We start from the raw sequence: 14,440 nt of genomic DNA, 5'->3' as shown, positions 1-14,440 counted from the left end.
AGTTACTGCCCCGCCTGGACCACAGGACGCAGGTGCGGCTGGTCCTGGGCCTCCTTGGAGACGCAGCCACTGCCCCTCCTGGGTTACAGGACACAGGTGTGGCCGGTGCTGGGCCTCCACGAATACACAGTCAGTGCCCCTGAGAACACTAGGTTTTCATTTTCCTTGCTCACTGATATTGTCTATCATTTATTAACAAGACCCCGGGTAGAACGAAGCCGTCTTACGCTGAGGCTGCGGACATGCTTCCTAGGAGTGTGAGCTGCACCTGGGTTTCTTACAGCCACGGCCACTCACCAGCCATCAGATCGCCAGTGAGACACAGCTCCTGGCTTCTCGTTCACCAGAGCCAGGCGGCCAGGGCGGTGCCCACCCAGCCACTGACCAAGTCACCCTCTGGCTAACATGGTCCTGGTGATTGTGGGGAGGTGATTGTCGGGAGGCTGAGATGAGGCAGTGAGTGGAAAGGACAGAGAAGGGCCTCCAGTGTCCTCCCAGAAACAACACCTAAGCCCAGCACTGAACCGCCTGTCCACCAAGCACCCATTGCACTGTTCATGTTTAGACAAGGCTGCCAATTCTGGAAACCTCTGAGGCAGTAGAGCCCAGAGCCCCACCGGGGGCTCCCCACGTGTGCTATGTGAGGATGGCTGCCCATGGTGGGCATGTCTGGAGTGCCGGCTTCCTCTTCAGAGCACTTAAACCTTTCCACAGAGTCTTGCCGTGTAGGTTCCTAAGAAAGCATCCTTAAGCTTCAGCCCCACTTAACCCAAGGCCGCCCATCTAGAAAGGGACCAGTATCATGATTTGAGAGTCGTGAAGGGACTCGAGGTCTCGGCTGGTGGCTGCTCCAGGAGCTGCTGTTCTTGGGAGAAGAGCAGCTCTTAAACGTTATGAATTAGACATCTCCTTAAGTGAGGCCAGAGCACTCCACTCATCACTGGGCCTGACGTGCGTCCGCTGGCCTCTTGGAGAGGCACCAAGTGGCCCAGGAGAGGTCAGGGTGACAGGCTGCGGAAGGACAAAGGCAGCGAGAGGTCACCCTAGAGGTTGGGGACATTGGGTCATCAGGTAGAAAGGGTGGAAGGGCCAGAAGGTGACCCTGGGGCAAGGACAGGTGTTCCAGATGCTGGGCAGCTGCAGGGAACTCCAATCTGTTTCAAATGTCTAGGAGTTGAGACTTCCGATTCCTTCATGTGTTTCAGCCCTGTCTGTCTCCTTGTCCATCCAGAGAGCACTGGCCAGGCCAGGCCAGAAACACAGGCCCCCACACTGCTAGCCTGGGGCTCCATTTTTGGAGTTAGTTGCCAGTTTTCACTTTCTGTTAGGTGATACCTGACTGACCTGGTTGGTGAGCATAAAAGCAGGGCAGGAACAGCTTGAAGACTGAAGCCCAGAACCAAGATTCCCTGTAACTTTACTGAGAATTGCCTGGGAGCAAATCAGAAAAAGAATTCTATGCAAATGAAGTTAGGCTTTTTCTATTGAAAACCTTTTGCTTGACTCAGGAGGGAGGGGTTGGCAAAAACAGTCCAAGAATTGAGAAAATACCTTTAAATCTGCCTTGGAGCTTGTCCCCTGTGACCTGTCTCAGGAGGAATTCCAGCTTGTATTTCACCTCCCTCATATCCTGATATGTTGTTGTTTATATGATTGCCTTTGAGTCAGCACAATTCGTAACGACCTATGAACAAAAGGCCTGAAACCCCCCATTACAACTATTGACATTTATCAAAGTTCATAGTTTCTGGAGGCAAGTTGTTTAGGAAGTGGGTGCCGCTCCTGCTTCCAAACCTATCATAATGTGTTATTGTTCATTGAGTCGCCTACGATTCATAGCAACCCTGTGTACAGCAGCTCTGATGTAGTATTTGGTTTATCATTTAGATTAATATTTAGTTTGAGGTTTGGCTTCCCACAGGGTGTGATCAACAAGACAGAAGGGGACTAGGGTAGCATGCAACTCCTTCTATTAGGTCTCAGCCCTGAGCAGATTTAAGGGGAGTTTTTTGTCTTGGGAGAGATAGAAGGAGAGGGGAAGTCAGCAGAGATGGGAACCTCAGCGTCCCCAAGACAGAGTCGCCCAGAATGGAGGGATCCGATGGAGCAAGGTCCCTGTACTGGGAAGCTCCTTGACACCAACAAAGGCCAAGACACATGCAGATTTCCAAGATGTTGGAGACCCACAGGCATGGAGAAACACAAGGGTTCCTCCAGTGCTGACCACAAGACAAAGTCTCCCCCCAGAGCCGGGACCCTAAACTAGGAGAAAGGAGCTCTGAGGCCTAGTTGTCAGGGAGCTGTGCTGTTCACCAAAGGCTAACACCCACCAGCGGCCCCTCAGGAGAAACACGAGGAAGACCCCGTGCAAAGTATTCAGAAACCGGCTGGAAGGTCAGCTGATAGTTGTTTCTGACTTGACGACAGTGAGGGTTTTAAGGTGGCGAGCAAATAAATGTCATTTTGTTAAAATCCCCCACTTGCGATGTCTCCATTACAGCGGCACTGGAGAAGTAAGACAGTCCCTCATGGAGGCCGGGGGGCGGGGGGCGGGGGGGGCAGCTGCCCAGGAAGACGAGGATCCAGGAACTGGAGTGGAAGGAACTGTAAACAGTCATTGTCTGCAGAGTCCTTTCTCCTCCCTCCCCCAGTGTCCAGGCAATGATGGGCATGGGCGCTGTCCCCAAATGAGCCGACACTTCACAAAGATGACAGAGACCCAGAGCTCTCCAAGGGGCCACCACATCCACGGAGAGTTGGTCCTAAAAATAGCTGTCTGCGCCCGTCCCTTCTCCCTGGCGTTCTCATCACGATTCAATTATGCGGCTGCGTATTTCTAGCCCTTAATGTAAGAATATAATTTAATAGAGATCTGCACCTCATATTCCATATTTAGGAAGAAAACTGAGCAAGGAGTGATAGGCCCCTGCACACTGAGCACATGTTCCCCGGGGGAGAGGGCAGGGACGCGGGGTCTCTGCAGAGAGTGGGGGTGGCTAAAGGCCTCCAGGTTACCCACGAAGCCCACCACCATGACACCCCTCTGCCTGTGAAGGGCAGCGAGTGGCCTTGGGTGTGTCCAGGCTACAGTGGCCACAGTGTAGATGCGTATTCAATTTAAGAAGCATGTAAAGAAATTCAGGACATGTAGACAACTGAGAATCCAAGTAATAAATTAATCACATAGTGGCGATGGTGCCTCTGGAGAGAAGTTTATCTCCCTGGACTTTTATATGCTAAGTGGACTCTGACTTTTGAGTGAATTCTAGAGTCATATTTAAAGTCCGGCGGCAGGCCCGAGTGAGCCTTCCGTGCCCTGTCTCTGCCTAACTCTCAGGCCAGACACCGTTCCGACAATGACACCCAGGTCACACCTTGCTGCAGGTCCAGCTCCGACTGCGCCCATCAGCTCTGGGAGCGAGGGAGGCAACTGTCAGAGGGGGGAGCTCTAAGCAAGCCCCGTGATGGGCAGAAGGCCCGTCCCCTGAGCCCGAGGGGAGAGGAGACCCCAGTCTGCTCATCCGGGGAGCACATGGGACTTTGCTGGTCAGCAGGACAGTAAACATGCCTGGAGCCAGACAAGGCCAGGCCTAGTGGCCCAGGACATCCTACACATCCCAGGTTAGGGCTTCTGAGAATGCCCTTCTTGTGCCCTGCGTGCCTGAGGGCTGCTGTGAGGGCACTGCAGAGTGAGGACTTGGGCATGGTCCTCTGGGCTTTCTGAGCCTTAACACAATGATACAATTTGATGACCTGCACCCACATATGTGGTCCTGGTGTTGTCTATTGGGTGCACATGTGGAACTCAACAGTTTTCTGACAACCCTGGGCTACAAGCCTGGGCTGGGAGCCTGGAGCTGGGAACCTGGAGCTGGGAGCCTGGGGATGGGAGCCCAGGGATGGGAGCCTGGACTGGGAGCCTAGAGTGGGATCCTGGGCTGGGAACCTGGGGCTGGAAGCCTGGGGCAGGGAACCTGGGGATGAGTACCTAGGTTGGGAGCCTAGACTGGGAGACTAGAAGTGGGAGCTTGGGAATGGGAGCCTGGGAATGGGAGCCTGGACTGGGAGCTGGGCCAGGTTGTCAGCACTGGTCCTTTGGACTGAGGCTCTGGTGGAGATGCGACTGCCGCTCCTGGGCCTGGAAGCGGGTATGTCGTTGAGCTTCTGGAGTCACCCCCACACAGCATCTCTTTCTGAGCCTCTCCTTGAGCTTCCTTTCCCCTCTTCCAAGACACCTCACATTCAATCCAGACACCCCATGCTCAACTGGCCTTATGTTGGCCTGAGGATGACACCCTCAAAGTCTCTGCTTACAAAGAGGTCACTTCTCAGGTGTGGGGCACACTCAGGTAGCTTAATCTCATTCCTCACACCTTGGAAGGAAGTTTGCTGATGCCACCCCAAGTGTGAGCTCAGACTAACCCTGCACCCAGCTTCCATGGCTGAGGGGGCAGGATCCCCCTTAAAGTTAATCATGCCCACTAAGCAAGCAGTAACCTGGATGAGAGCTGTTTCTTCAACTAGCCTCCTGGACCGGAACAGAGGCTCATGGGTAAATGATGCTCTGAAGATGCTTGCAGGCAGAAGGGGTGTAAGGTGGACAGTGCAATCCTGGTCCCCCTTTTATGACCATGGGGCCAGAAACTGCAGGATACCTGAGGCTGCGGGCTGCAGGGTCAACATTTCTCTTCTAGGTCTTGACCTACCTGTCCACACATGGGAGGACCAGCCTCCTCTGTACAAGCAGAGCACCGTGGGGATCTCTCCTGGGTGTTGGGGAAGGAAATTAAAGAGTGCTGAGCAGCTGTTGTTGTTTTGTACTGACTACTTAGTCAGAACCGACTCACAGTTGACCCTCCAGTGGGTTTTCAGAGGCTGTAAATCACAGGAGAGGAGATTGCCCATCTTCCAAGGCACAGCTGGGGGATTCCAACTGTGTGCCTTTGAGTTGGGAGCGCAGCTCCTTACCTCTACACCATCAGAGCAGTCCCGCCCCCTCTGAGCCACATCCACTTGAAACTTCAGGATGGGAGCTTGTTTGGAGAGAAGACCTCTGCAGATCTGACTCCTGAGGGATTGGAAGATGGGATTCAGGGTGGAGCTGAAGGCTCATGATGGCTGTGCTTCTGGGGAGCAGTACAGGTGGCGGGGGTCACGGGGACTCAGGCAGGGGCCATGTGTGGATAAGATAGAGAATGGGTGATGCAGCCACGGGGGAGGAGGAGAAAGGGACAGGGGTACTCTCCCAAAGCCTTCAAAGGCAATGACCCGCCTGATTTCAGACTTCCGGACCCAGGATGGAGAGGGATTGATTTCTTCTTTAAATCACCCAGTGTGGGTACTTTTACAGCAGCCCCCGGAAATGGCCCTGGTGCAGAAATAAACAAAACTTCCTGATTTTCCTTCCCCAGAGGCTGTCACTTTGGTCTGGGCCCTCAGGGGACTGGGACAGAGACACCATGACCCCTCAAACCTCCACACACGCACTGAGAAGCCAGCCAGTCCTGGATCCTGGGTCTCCTCCCCCTCCAGGTCAGCAGCAGTGGGTGAAGATGTCACAACTGCCACTCCCATATCCCACTTGGGCTCAGTTTTGGGACTGGGGCATCCACACCTGGAGGTTGAGCCTTCAGAAGCCTGCTCTGCAGGTAACCTTCCCTGGAAACCACACAGACCTGTCCTGAGGGCCAGGTCAGACCTTGGGCTGAACCACCCCGGCCTGAGTGACCACTGATGGTGATGCTGAGGGACGCTGGCCGAGCTACCAATGGACAGCTATCAGCAAGGTGGAGATGAGCCTCCATGGGCCCCAGGCAGCTCTTCTCAGAGTCTCTGGGCCATTTGGCCAGCAGTCAGCCCTTCAGAGCCTGCTGTGGGCAGGACACAGTGTTAGCACGGAGTGCCGAGAGCAGAAGAGCTCTTATCTGTGTTTCCGTCCTCCTGCACTAAGTGCAGAGACACCAGGACTGCAGCACAAGTCATGAAACAGCTTCCCAAGTGGTGTGGCTGGTGGGCTCTGGACAGGATGACCGTGACACTCTTCCAGCTCCACTGTGTCCTTTCTCGGCCTGGGGGGCAGTGAGGAAGAAGCACACCTCCATCCCCTCATCTGGAACATTCCACAAGACAGAGCTCCAACCAGGTTCTTTCTCTCAGTGCATCATTCCCTGGTGTCTCACTGAACCCCCCCAAACTCTAGGAACTTGTTCAATCCCCATTTCTGGAGCACACGCTGCACCCATCAACGTGTCAGAGATCATCATCAGGACACCACCAGGAAGAAGTCCTCAATAACCCTTATGCACTGAGGCCCGAGACCCCGACCGACGTCACCTGCACTTGTCTCTCCATAGAGCTGTCTGGGGGCTCACCTGCCGTGCACCATGAGCAGAGGTGCTCCCAAAGATCAGAACACTCATGCGGCCCTGGCATCTGCTCAGGGTTGAATCTTTTCCTCCAGGAGATCTGATAACATAATCCCTGACCTTTGTTTGGTGACCAGGTCTTTAAAGTTGTGACGATCTAGATTCACTCAAAGTCACACCGAGTGGGGAAGGGTGGGTCCTGATCCCTTCTTAGTGGTGGCCACGTAAAAAAATCACAGATGGACGACAACCATGTGAAGAAGCATCTATCAGACAAGGGAAGCTCAGGGAACCAGCAGCTGAGACATGAAGAAGGGCCGTCCTCTAGAGCCTTCAGAGGGTGTGGCCCTGGTGATAATTTAAATCTGGAAGGCAGGTGTCCATAACTGTGAGAGAATAAAGTCATGTCCTCACGTGTCCCCCAGTGCGTAACTTCCTTTCAGAATCATCAAGAAGCAAAGAAAGCCTTTGGCATAGGGCTTGACATGTCACATGTGCCGAGTGTCACCCTGGAACGTGGAAGGAATCCAATCACCCCAGGATGGACTAGTTACCTGCTATGTGTCCCAGCAACCCTGGAGGCACGAAGGCCTCCCCAAGTCCCCTGCTTTTTTCCCGAGTCAGCAGGTGAGTATGGGCGTGTGCAATCAGCCAGCAGCAGCTCAGGTGTGTCAGGGCCTGTAGTGAACTCAAGACCCCCACAAGGCTACACAGATACATGTGACCCCCAGCAGCTGGCATGTGGCTGCCCAGGTCCTCCCTTGCCTCTGCCACTTGCTGCCTGGGTCACTTTCTCCTTGCTTCAGTGTCGGTGTCTTGTAATTGAACTTTTCCCAACATCATGAAGATAAAATGCAACACTCATGTGACTCACCACTGCAATGATTATTTGGTGAGGACACGCAGTGTTTATTTCTGAATTAAACATTCTCTTTAAACACAAGGAAAGAAATTCTAAATCTTCATAAAGATGAATTAAAAAAGAAAGTCTTCCAGGTTAGTGTATCATCACAGCGCTCTTGGTCACAACTGGCATTTACCATTAAAAACAAAGACAGGTTAGTAAAACCCATGCTGCTGGATTTCTAGTTCTTCCTCTACAACCAGTTACATTCTGATCTACAATGTTTAAAAGTTGGCACCACCAAATCGAAGGAGGTTTAAGGTGCCAAACAGCTATGCATTAAGCACAAAATAATAAAATTACAAGATATAGTCAAGTTCCTAACAAACACAGGTGTTCTTATCGCCATTGTAGATTCTTGGGTAAGGTGTTATTAGGCGTGACCCAGTGTAGATGAAGCTGTGTATTTTCCAACAATCATCTCTGACTTTGCTGGCTGGGCGAAACTCACCCTACAAACAATACTGCAATACTCTACATGGTCCAATAACAATGCTCAGGGCCTCAAGGGCTCCCGTAACTGTGTCAATTACATGAGGAGAGGCCTCAAACACATTGGGCCAAACATAGGTCAACAAGTGACCCAGCGAATCTTCACAACCAAATCCATCCCTCTGAGTGGCATGTGCTGTGCAGAAGGTCCCTATCCACGAAAGCAGCTTCAGGTAACGGTGTCACGGCACACGTATAGTCTTTTCCCATTTCACCAACACATTCAAACAAGAAGGAAGGAGATTTTAACAGTCCGTTTTGAACATTCAGGTCAAGACCTCAGTGTTGATTCGTTAAGGGAGGAGGGACTGTCAGGGGTGAACCTGGTTTTGCAGCCACAGCTTGTCATGGTGGTCTGAACTCTGCTCTGTCTTCCTGGACCCTTGACGTTATTCAGAATTGTAGCCAGCCCAGCATGCGCAGTGATAGTTCTGAACATAAGTGTGTATCATCATTACTTCTCCTCACGAAAGACGCTTAGCAAACACTCTGTAGTTTCGTGACAAAGACCTATTCAGTAAAGAGGCAGGAAGGGGCTGGGTGATTTCAAAGGGAGAGAGATCAGCGACTTTCAGTGGTTTGGGATGATTCATGGAAGGGACACTAAGACGAGAGTTGAAAGGATGTCCACGTGGTCAGAATAATCTAACGAAAGAAAAGGAAATGGCAGTGTCGCTGACCACAGTCTACCTTCGGAGGAGAAGGTGCCAGCCAGAAGGACATTGTTACTGGTGTTCTCAGTCAGGATTGCTTTGCCTTCTTGTAGCTGAACAGGAATCCCAGAGCACTTGACTGAGCTCATGAAGAAGCTATACCTAGACCAGGAGGCTGTTGTGCGAACGGAGCAGCAGAGCCCTGCATGGTTTGGAACTGGGAAGGGGATGTGTCAGGGAGGTATTCTATCTCCACACCTATTCAATCTATATGTTGTTGTTGTGAGTGCAGTCGAGTCGTAGGAGACTCATAGTGACCCTATGAATGAAAGTCCTCGACACTTGTGTGTTTTTCATCCTTGCTCTAGGTTCATAGGTTTTCCGGAGGCAAGCTATTTACAGAAGTGGATGCCACTCCTACTTCCAAGCTTGTTTTAACTGGTGAGCGCCACCAAACACTGTCCACAATAGGTAACTGCTGTCACATTTGACAGGTCAGTGTCACACTGTTCAGCTTCACAGCGACCACAGCTTACCTCTGTACAGCAAGTGGACACACCAGGGCTATACGACCTATAAGAATGTTTCACCTAGAACAATTAAAGACAGGCCTTAGGACAGCAGATTAGAGTCACCCACCTTTGGCTTGGTAGCATCACTTTCAGTCCATGTGGAGTAAGTTATCTGAGAAGCTGGACTCTGTGAAGAGCAATGTGGCATAAGGATTTGAGGGAGACTCATCAATAACCTGTTTTATGCAGATGACACACCCTTACTTGCTGAAAGTGAGGAGGACTTGAAGCACTTGTTGCAGTATGGGTTGCATCTCAATACCAATAAAACAAAAATTCTTACCACTGGGCCAACAGGCAGTGTCATGATGGATGGAGAGGAGATTGAAACTGTCAATTGCTTCATTTTGCTTGAATCCATGATTAATACCCTTGGTACCAGCAGTCAGGAAATAAGGAGACACATTGTAATGAGAAAATCTGCAGTTAGGGACCTTTCTAAGTTATTGAGGAGTAGTGATGTCAGTTTGAAGACTAAGATGTGTCTGATTCAGGCCACAGTCTTTGCAATTATGCATCTGAGAGCTGGACAATGAATAAGGATGACAGAAACAGAATTGATGCCTTTGAGCTGTGATGTTGGAGAAGAGCATTGAACATGCCATGGATAGCCAAGAAAACGAATAAATATATCTTAGAGAGGGTGTAGCTAGAATGTTCTTTGGAGGCAAGAATGATGAGGCTTTGCCTCACATACTTTGGACCTATTGCTAGGAGGGGCTATTCCTTGGAGGACATGATGCTGGGAAGGGTGGAGGGTCGGTGGAGGAGAGGAAGACTCAACCAGGTGGATTGACACGGTGATTGCTGCACTGGGCTCTTGTGTGTCAGGAAGTGTGAGGGTGGTGCAGGGAAGGACAGGGTTCAAATCTTTTGTTCGCAGGGTACTCGACTTGACAGCACCTAACAACAACAGCAATGGCAATTTTATAGATAACAGTCCTCCAGCATCTTCAGCACCGATGTTACTCATGAGTCCAGTGTTGCGACTATTGGGTCAGTCCAGCTCACTGTCTCCCTCATTTTCACAGACACTCCCTGCGCACTGTCCTTCTCTACTGACTGGTCTTTCCCAATGACACGTGCAAAGTGAGTGAGGCTAAGCCCCCACCCACTTCTTGGGAGCATTTCCTCTGAGAATTATCTTTTTTTTTTCTTTTGTCTTCCTAAAAGTCTTATGTTCGATATTCTCTGCCAACACTATAATCTGAAAGCATCAATCCTTCTGTTGTCCTTTTCCATTTTCTAGCTTCCACTTGCATAGGAGGCGATTCCAAGGACTCTGACTATCTGGCAAGCCTTTCCAATCCCATGACAAGTAGGCTGAAGAAAATGGTCCCCGGCACAACTATGCCGTCTTGCTGGCTAAGTTGTCATAAAAGACAAAAGCTCTTACTTCATCCAACCTGAGCTGCTCTGGACACAGTCTGACCACAGAACAGTTGACACAGAACGAGTCACTCCTGAGACATGAGAGGTGAGTTTCTTTCGGTTGCTCAGAAGCCATCAATGCTTGGGATTTGTTATAATTTCATGGGTAATAGATCATATCACACATGAGAAGAATCCGTAATATGGAGATGAAGAAAAACAATTTATTAATGTTAATAAATCCTCCAATAAAACTTCCAGGAGGACCTATAGTGATAAATTGAATAATTATGAGTATAATTATGACTAACTAGAAGTATAATTTCATGCTAATGCAATAATAATGACACAAAAGTGTAGATCATGAATTTTAACTGCTTAGTTATTTCACATTTCCACAAGTATGGGAACGAAAAAAAAAAAAAAAGAGGAATCAATGAAACCTCTGAAAATCTGATCAAATTACGGTTGACTGAGAAAGAGAAAGTGTTCCTAGTTTAAATAGACATCGTTTTGATTATCTTTACTGGACTGAAAAAAAAAGTCTTATGCTAATTAGGAACTTGAAGAGACTGAACTGAGGAAATAGACACTCAATAGCTCAACGCTTTTCTGAGTTGAGGAGAAAAACAGTCTGATTAATTTGGTGCGTTCTTCCCCTTGAGGAGGGGAAAACCTGTGAAAAGCAGGGAGGAAGGAGAATTTGCATCTAAGTCTGTATTTTGTGATGATAAATGTGCAGGCCATTGTGAGAGGCTCAACTCAGCAAGGTGTTTCAGGGTGTCAAAGATGAGTCCAGGCTAGCGGTGCATCTGCAAAGGAGGGTGCCCAGGGAATACGGAAGAGGGTCTTTAAGTTGCCTTTCCCAGGCTAGCTTGGGGCCTTGCCAGAAGGAACAATTCCCCAGAGCGGCTCAGTGGCCCTAACTCATTGGAACCAGTCACTGTGGAGAAACTTCTGACTCATGGTGACTCCGGGAGTTTCAGAATAGAGTGGGCTTCATGGGCTCCCAAGGACTAATTTTGTAGAAATAGATTGAGTCTTTATTCTGACTTGCATCTGAGTGGATTCGAACTGCCAGTGTTTTGGTTAGTAGCTGGGCATGTCAACCATTTGTACCACCAGAGAGGATTCCCATGATCAGTTTAGGCACAAAGCACTGCCCTTGTGCTCTCTGGAGCTCCACGAGGAAGATCACGAAGGCCTCCAGGTCCTCAAAATGGGGTTCACCCACAACAAAGCAGGGAAAGTGGAGCCCTGAGCTGGCCAAAGGACTCGGAAATCCAAGGAGGGTGACTGTCTCTCGGCACCCTGTGTTTGCTATCTCTGTTATTTTGCCAATATCATCCCATGTGGTGTAACCGTACTGTTAGCAGACAACAAAGTACAGTTCCCACACAGACCAAGGAGAGATTTTCTTCTCCCAACAGCAACAGAAAACTCAAATATGTCTTAGAAGAAGGACAGCCCTTGTTCTGACAAGTGAGGATGGCAGTATTTCGTCTCATATACTTCATCCATGTTATCACAACGGAGCCCTGGTGGCTTAGTGTTAAGGAGCAGTACTGACAACCTGAAGGCATATGGTTTGAATCTACCGGGCACTCATCCGGAGAACGATGGGCAATGACCTCCCGTGTGTATTTACTGCTTCAGAAACTATGGTACGGGTTGGTTCTGGCAAGATGGTACAGAGCACCATAGCAACATCAGGAGGGACCAGTCCTTGGAGAAAAGCATCATGTTTGGTAAAGCAGGAGACTGGTGAAAAAGAGAACGACCCCTGGTGGGATGGACTCAGCTGGCTGGGACAATTCAGCACAGAGACGGGGAGGATGGTGCATCGTCAGACAGCACTGGGCTCCATCGTGTACAGGGGTGCCAGGAATTAGTGTTGACTCAACTACACACACACACACACACACACACACACACGCGCACGCAAGCACATGTGGGCACTCCGGGGTTAAGGACTCCATTAAGTCTTTTTAAGAAAAAGCTAAGGGTTTTCAGAGGGGGTTGTTATCATTTCACATTCTCTCTGGGAGTTCCAGTGGCCCCACCTCCGCGGGATGGGTTTGGTCAGTCTTTTTAGAATTAGACATTCTGACAGATGCCTAGTGGCATATCAATGTGGCTGAACTCGTGTTTTTCTAAAGACCGGTGGTACAGAGCATTTTTATGGGCTTACTTGTTATCCATGTATCTTCTTTTGTGAAGGGTCTCTTCAAATATTTTGTCCATTTCTTACCGGATTATTTATTTTCTTATCGAACTATGAGAGTACTTGACACATACTAGAAACAAGTTCATGATCAGATTTACACTTTGCAAATCTCATTTCTCAGTCTTTCTTTTTACACTATTACTAATCTTTTGGGGATCAGAAGTTTTTCATTTTTATGAACCTCAGTTTATCTTTTACTTTCCTTTTGTGAATGTTACTTTGGTGGCATACTGATTAATTTCTTACCTAAATCAAGTACATATTCATAAAGATTTTTTTATTCTTAAGCTGTTGTTGATTGTCTTCGAGTTGAGTATCATGACTCATAGCGACCCCATGAACAAAAGGCCTGAAGCCCCCCTACGACTACTGACATTTATCAAAATTCATAGAGTTTCATAGGCATGTTTAGGAAGTGGGCGCCACTCCTGTTTCCAATGTTCTTAAGCAGTTTTTTTAATTACTATTTGCATTTTCTTAAACATGTACATTCATGTAAATAGATCTCTGATAACTTGCTACTTAATTTCTGGGCATGGTGACATGTGCAGATCAAAGACCATGTTTTGCTCAAATGTTCCAGCACCATTTGTTGAAGAGTGCCCTTTCTTTACGGAATTGCTTTTGCAACCTTGTCAGAGTCCATTGCCTGGGCCTATTTATGGACTTCCTGTTCTGCTTCATTTACCCGTATGTCTATTTCTACACCAGCACAGGTTGTCTTGATTGCTGAAGCTTTATAACAAGCCTTGAAATCTGCTGGTTCTCTAACTTTCTTCTTTTTTTCTCCTCCAAAGTCATTTGGCGCACTTTCGGTCTTCTGCATTTCCATATGAATTTTTCAATCACCTGACCCATTTCTACAAAGTGCTGGGTGGAATTTTGACTGGGTCATATTGTATCTATCAATTTGGGGAGATTTGGCTTCTTAACAATATTCAGTTTTCTGAATATAGACTCACTATGTTTCTCTACTCTTGTAGTTCTCTATTTTGTAGCCTTAAAACTTATACAGGATTGGTCAAATTTGTTCCAAAGTATTTAATATTTCTGAAGCTATTATAAAATATTTTTTAAAATGGCATAGAAATGCATTAAGCAGCTTTATATTGACGCTTCATCCTGCCATATCCCTAAATCAGGAGTTCAGTGGTCTAGTCTGCAGCACATTGGCTGTTAACTTAAAGGCTTCTCCTATGTGGCAGTCGGAATTCGGCAGCTGCTCCACAGCAGAGACATTGGCAATCTCTGGCGTTTGACTGCCAGCCTCGGAACCCCACGGAGGCTCAGCCCTGAGTGTGTTCTGACCCAACGGCAAAGAGTGGAGTTACTCAGCTAGCATTTTTATGGGTTACACTAGATTTTCTAAATGGGTTTTCACACCGTCTGCAAATATAACTTTACTTCTTTCTTTCCAATCTTGGTGCTGGCTGGTTTTTATTTAATTATTTGCTTACTCATTTAATTACCTGCTCATTCATCAAATCATTCATTTGGTCAGTTATATTTTATTTGTTGTCCCGGTTAAAACTTCTGGATCGTGTTGAGAACAAGTGGTGAGAGTGAATATCTTTGTCTCATTCTTTTATTTATTTTTTTTTAAATTCAGGCATTCTTGCACACTGTCTTCCCTCCCCCTCCCTCCATTCACTTTTTGATGCACCCCTTGTTCCAGATTGCTATCTTTGTTTCATTCTTGACCTTTGGAAAAGTCCTGCCACACATCAATGTTAAGTAAGATGATGTTTAAACCATGAGCTAACATCCTTTATCAAACTGAGAAACTTCCCTTTAATTCATAGTTTGCTGAGAGTTTTTATTATGTAAAGATTTTAATTTTGTCATTTTTTCCTTTT

The 14,440-nt window shown here is 48.2% G+C and overlaps 1 pseudogene; it reads right to left on the bottom strand.

The window, feature by feature from the left end:
* Nucleotides 1-7,568: 7,568 nt before the first annotated feature.
* Nucleotides 7,569-8,200, bottom strand: LOC102851126 (annotated as a pseudogene).
* Nucleotides 8,201-14,440: the final 6,240 nt, after the last annotated feature.

The sequence above is a fragment of the Elephantulus edwardii genome, unplaced genomic scaffold (assembly GCF_000299155.1).
Source record: "Elephantulus edwardii isolate Elephantulus edwardi_28Jun2011 unplaced genomic scaffold, EleEdw1.0 scaffold00064, whole genome shotgun sequence".
NCBI classification, from domain to species: Eukaryota; Metazoa; Chordata; class Mammalia; order Macroscelidea; family Macroscelididae; genus Elephantulus; species Elephantulus edwardii.
Note: the sequence above shows the minus strand (reverse complement) of the source record. Positions and strands in the feature narration are given on the sequence as shown.